Source organism: Falco naumanni, chromosome 4, assembly GCF_017639655.2.
Source record: "Falco naumanni isolate bFalNau1 chromosome 4, bFalNau1.pat, whole genome shotgun sequence".
Taxonomy (NCBI): Eukaryota; Metazoa; Chordata; class Aves; order Falconiformes; family Falconidae; genus Falco; species Falco naumanni.
This window is the reverse complement of record NC_054057.1, coordinates 83168730-83174630: the sequence shown is the minus strand read 5'-3', so window position 1 is coordinate 83174630 and position 5901 is coordinate 83168730.

The window sequence follows — 5901 nt, the reverse complement described above, 5'->3', positions numbered from 1 at the left end:
CATGCATTTCTGCTGCGGTTGCTGTCTTTGCATTGCTCCTCTGGCCTCTGCTGCATGTTCCCGTTTTCACTTTGCACCTAGGTTGACCTTTTATCTCTGACTGTTCCTGAGCCAACAGTAACAAGATAACTCTGAAACATTTAAGAAGTGAAATTTCTTCTTTGGTGCTTGACCAAAGCCTAGTGATGGCTTTGTGTTCAGTCTTGCCTTCTGGTGTTTTATTCAGAAAAGCAATCCTGTTAAGTAGTTCTAGAACTAAAAGTCATGCTATTGCCTCAAACATGCCTGGTTTTGTGCAGAGTACAGCATGTTTCGTTCATGCCTTTTCATTTGTTGTTGTGTTGCTTTCTTGTTGGTTGCACCAGTTGCACTGACCAGTTACCAAACCAGTGAAATCTAGATAAAAGATTGAAAAGAAATCATTGTGGTGACCATTCACAATAGTCTGCCACAGAAGAATGTGCCTAATTAAGTTATTGATGCATGCTTCTCAGAAACCTATTGCAGGAGGGATGCAAAACAGATAACCAGTGTTTGAACTTGCTACAGCCACAGAGCTGGCTCCCTGTGCTACGGTTTGGTGGTGCCATAGGCACGAAGAGAGAACTGGGTGAAATTGGTCTGCAGTCAGTGGTGGGGAGAATAGAGTCTACAGGGTTCTGAAGACTGTCCAGTTTATTTATGCTGTATCCCCTTACTTTGGTTATTGTTGCTGTTAATGAAGCTGTGGTGAAAGAACTAGGATCTATGCATTCCTTTCCACATCCACTGAAAAAAGCCTTTAGGGACTCCCAGGAAAAACAAGCCTTATGCTGCTTTATGAAGATAGAAGACCCTGCTAACTGCTGTGAAGACATGGGAATTCTGTTGTCCTTGTTGTAGAACTAAAATGGTTATAAGAGTACAAGATGAAACAAAGAATCAGTGTTTGATGAATATATTATCTAAATTTCACTTTTTGTTCTTTCCTCTCTGCTGTACTGATATACGCTCTGGATTTCTAAGCAGAAATGTCAGTTTTGAATCTTAAGCACAGGAGGTAAGCCATGTGTTATGAATGGAAAAGTTTTTATATGATTTCTTGGAGCAGACTAGTCTTGAATTCAGTTGAAAGTAATTAAGTGTTCAAACTAGTTGTATTAAGCTGTACTTTGGCTTCATCTGAAGTAGGAATACCCTTGACTCTTGCAAGCTTTGCAGCATCTGTTTGTATTTGTCAGCTAACTAATTGCTTTCCCAATATGAATTTTTAAGGGGGAAGGGGGGGAGTTTCATTCAGTGGGCATCGTTAAGACCTGCAAAGAGTGAAATAGCCATGTTAGGCTCTAGGTTATGACAGGAGAATTTTTAGGCATGGTTGATGGTCTGGTTCTGCATCAGTTTCTCTCACGTTTCCTTCTAATGTTTGCTGATGTGGTTCTTTGCCTGGCAGAGACAGCACTGACATCAGTTTCTGAATGTTTGCCCTATTTTCAGATGTGTGTAAAGCACGTTGGCTTTTGCTTGTACGTGGCTTTTAGCACTCATTCTGTCCTTGCTGTGCTCAAAGAAATAGCCTTGAACGGCGAGTGTTGCTGTGTTCTTACTAACTGTACTCTGTTGTAGTCTACTGATTAAGTTGCACCCTGCTTCTCTTGCTCCTTGCACTGGCTGGCTGTCCTAATTACCTTTTTCAAATCTGACAGCATATGAATTTGTGCTGGTCTCCACGAAAGCATTCACGTTGTTCCTCTCACCAGAGCTGTGTATAAACAAAACTTCCCCTCTCAAGATTTTGCTCAGACTGTAACAGCTCCCCTTGTATTTGGTAGGTGTTTTGCCAACATGCCTCAAAGACACTCTGCACTGGGTACCACATAAGCCCCTTCAGAGCTTCTCTTCTTGCTAGTGTGAACAGATGTGTCATAAAATCTTGATGCTCAAAATGGTCTGGGAAGGACCAGGAGGAAATCATGTCTGTTAGTAAAGGACTGTCTTACCTCCCTCAATATCAGCCAGCTAATTCCACACCCCAGTCTCGCTCCTCTGGCCCTCCTCAGTCTGTCAGCTCAGCAGAGATGAGGGTCTGCTTCATTAATATAACGGAGCTTGAAAGTCTTCCCTGTTAAATCAATTTAGAAATTAAATACTGTAAAATCTGTCATATGATTACAGTGCTGCTGTAAAAAAAAAAAAAGGCTATGTTTAAATGGCCTTTAGTTATATGCATGGAAAATTAGAATAGATTTTAATAAATGGGGGATAATAAAACCAGCAAACAAGGAGAGGTGCTATGCTGGACCTTGTTCTCACCAACAAGGAGGGGCTCATGAGAACGTGAAGCTCAATGGCAGCCTTGGCTGCAGTGACCACAAAATGTGGAGTTCAAAATCCATAGGGCAGCAAGGAGGGCACACAGCAAGCTTGCTACCCTGGACTTCACGAGAGCAGACTTTGGCCTCTTCAGGGATCTGCTTGGTAGAGTAGTATGGAGTAAAAGCCTGGAGGAAAGGGGGACCCAAGAAAGCTGGTTAATATTCAAGGATCACCTCCTCCAAGCTCAGGAGCAATGTGTCCTAACAACGAGGAAGTCTGGCAAAAACAGAAGGCCCGCACAGGTGAACAAGGAGCTCCTGGACGAACTCAAACACAAAAAGGAAGCCTACAGAGGGTGGAAGCAAGGACAGGTAGCCTGGGAGGAACACTGAGAAATTGTCCAAGCAGCCAGGAATCAGGTTAGCAAAACTAAAGCCCTGATAGAATTAAATCTGGGCAAGGATATCAAGGGCAACAAGAAAAGCGTTTATGGGGACATTGGTGATAAAAGGAAGGCAAGGGAAAATGTGGGCCCTCTCTGGAAAGAAGCAGGAGACCTGGTTTCCTGGGATACGGAGAAGGCTGAGGTACTCAATGACTTTTTTGCCTCAGTCCTCACCAGCAAGTGCTGCAGCCACACCGCTCAAGTTGCAGCAGGCAAAAGTAGGGACTGGGAGAATGAAGAACCACCCACTGCAGGAGATCAAGTTCAAGACCATCTAAGGAACCTGAAGGTGCACAAGTCCATGGGACCTGATGGAATACATCCACAGGTCCTGAGAGAACTGGTGGATAAAGCTGCTAAGCCACTCACGTTTGAGAAGTCATAGCAGTCTGGTGAAGTTCCCATTGACTGGAAAAGGGGAAAAGTAACCCCCATTTTTAAAAAGGAAAAAAGGGAAGACCTGGGGGACTACAGGCTGGTCAGTCTTATCTCTGTGCCCTGCAAGATCATGGAGCAGATCCTCTTGGAAACCATGCTAAGGCACATGGAAAATAAGGAGGTGATTGGTGACAGCCAACATGGCTTCACCGAGGGCAAGTCATGCCTGACAAATTTGGTGGCCTTCTACAACTGGGTTACAGTGTTGGTGGATACAGGAAGAGCATCTGATGTGATCTACCCAGACTTGTGTAAAGCTTTTGACACTAGTGTGACATCCTTGTCTCTAAATCGAAGAGGCACGGATTTGACAGACAGATAAGGATATTGGCTGGATGGTCACACTCACAGAGTTGGGGTAAAAGGCTTGATGTCCAAGTAGAGGCCACTTACAAGTGGCGTTCCACAGGAGTCGTTGTTGGGACTGCTGCTTTGTAACATCTTTGATGGTGACATGAATGCTGGGGTTGAGTGCATCCTCAGCAAGTCTGCTGATGACACCAAGCTGTGCGGTGTGGTCAATATGCTGGATGGAAGTGAGGGCATCCAGAGGGACCCTGACTGGCTTGGGAGGTGGGCCCATGTGAACCTCATGAAGTTCAACAAGTGCAAGGTCCTGCACCTGGGTCAGGGCAACCCCCAACATCAGTACAGGCTGGGCAGGGAATGGATGGAGAGCAGCCCTGAGGAGAAGGACTTGGGGGTGTTGGTTGATGAGAAGCTCAACATGACCTGGCAATGTGCGCTTGCATCCCAGAAAGCCAACCGCATCCTGGGCTGCATCACCAGCAGCGTGGCCAGCAGGTCGTGGGAGGTGATTCTGCCCCTCTGCTCTGCTCTGGTGAGACCCCCCCTGCAGTGCTGCATCCAGCTGTGGGGCCACCAGCACAGGAAGGACATGGACCTGCTGGAGTGAGCCCAGAGGAGGCCACGAGGATGCTCAGAGGGCTGGGGCACCTCTCCTATGGACAGAGACTGACAGAGTCGGGGCTGTTCAGCCTGGAGAAGAGCAGGCTCCGGGGGGACCTCACAGCAGCTTCCAGGGCCTGAAGGGGCCCACAGGAAAGCTGGGGAGGGGCTTTGGACAGGGGCATTTACTGCTAGGACAAGGGGTGACGGCTTTAAACTGAGAGAGGGCAGATTTAGATGAGATATCAGGAAGAAATTCTTTACCGTGAGGGCGGCGAGGCACTGGCCCAGGCTGCCCAGAGCAGCTGTGGGTGCCCCATCCCTGGCAGGGCTCAAGGCCAGGCTGGATGGGGCTGGGGGCACCCTGGGCTGGTGGGAGGGGTCCCTGCCCGTGGCAGGGGGTTGGAACTTGATGGCCTTTAAGGTCCCTTCCAACCCAAACCCTTCTGTGATTCTATGATTGATCATGAATGCCTGTAATACAAATTATGATGTTCTGTCCAAACATCACTTGGCATTGTCATTATCTAGCAAGAATCCTTATTTGTATTTTGCACATATTGTGGCAGAACCTTCTATTTATCTGACCTGGAAATTTTGCCTGAACAGGCTGTCTATAGTTTACATGCAGAATTGGCAGTTTTCTTTCTCCTCTTGGCAGATATTTAATAGCCACGTATTGCATTTCTATGCTAGTAAACCTTTATTATACAAAATGTACTAGAATGTTATGAAGAAATATCTTAAATAATTAAGTAGAAACTATGAGTGACAAAACAAATGAACAAAGTGCAATTTGAGCTGTGTTATTCTTTCCCTGTTCTATTCACTTATTTGCTAATTTGCTGAACTTACTGAACTGCAATGGGTCTTGCTGTGATTAGAGAGAATTTGCCAAGTTCCTTTGTAATTGTTTCTTTGCAATTAACTAAATAATAGAATGTTCAGTGTGTTGCTCTCTGGGGAAAGGAAAGGAGCGGGCAGGTGCTTTTGCAATAGGATTTCCACATCTTCCACCCATTTCCCTGGAACTCACCAAGTATAAAAAGATCGATAGAACATGAGAGAGAGAGTGTTGCCTCAGGACTGGAAATGACAGAATGAACCTTTTCTTATGATTTGTTTGAGTTTGCTTAAAGTGCTTTTTATGCTGGTCCTGGTTGTGGCTATTCTTTGTTTAAACCCAAAAGTCCCTAGGAGAACTTCAGAGAAATGCAGTGAAGACCCAAATGTATGTTCCTGTCTGCAGCCACCTCCACCCAGGGGAAATCCTTCACGCTGGGAGAATTCAACTGGGAAGATGCCCAGCAACATGACTTTGCTGGGAAGAGCGAAGGCAGGGGACTGAGCTGTCGTGGAGGGAGCAGCAAAATCTGGGTGAGGCTGGAGAGCAGCCCTGGCTTTGTTATTTCCTTTGACTTCTAGCACAAAAATACAGAGGAAGCCCTGGGAGGAGAGGAATGGTAAGCTTAACAGAGGCACAGTCCAGCTCAGTGGGAAGCAGGCACAGCTTGATGTAAGGGCAGAGTTTATGGAGCAGCAGAGGCGAGCAGGGCGGAGGTGTTGCCTAACAGTGGCAGCTGAGTGCTGAGACACAGTTGTCTCGCTGACCTCCCTCTGACTGTCCATAATTTAGTCCCTAGTCTCAAGAGGGTGCCTCATCCATCTGCTGGACCTGGAGTTCAAACTTGCCTTTTTTTAAAAAAAAAAACTGTATTGTTGGCTAAAACCTTTTATAACGCATGTTAGATCTGACGGTCAGGAGAAGACTCCTCACTTCACAGTATTTTAAAAGCTGAACTATTTCATTTCAT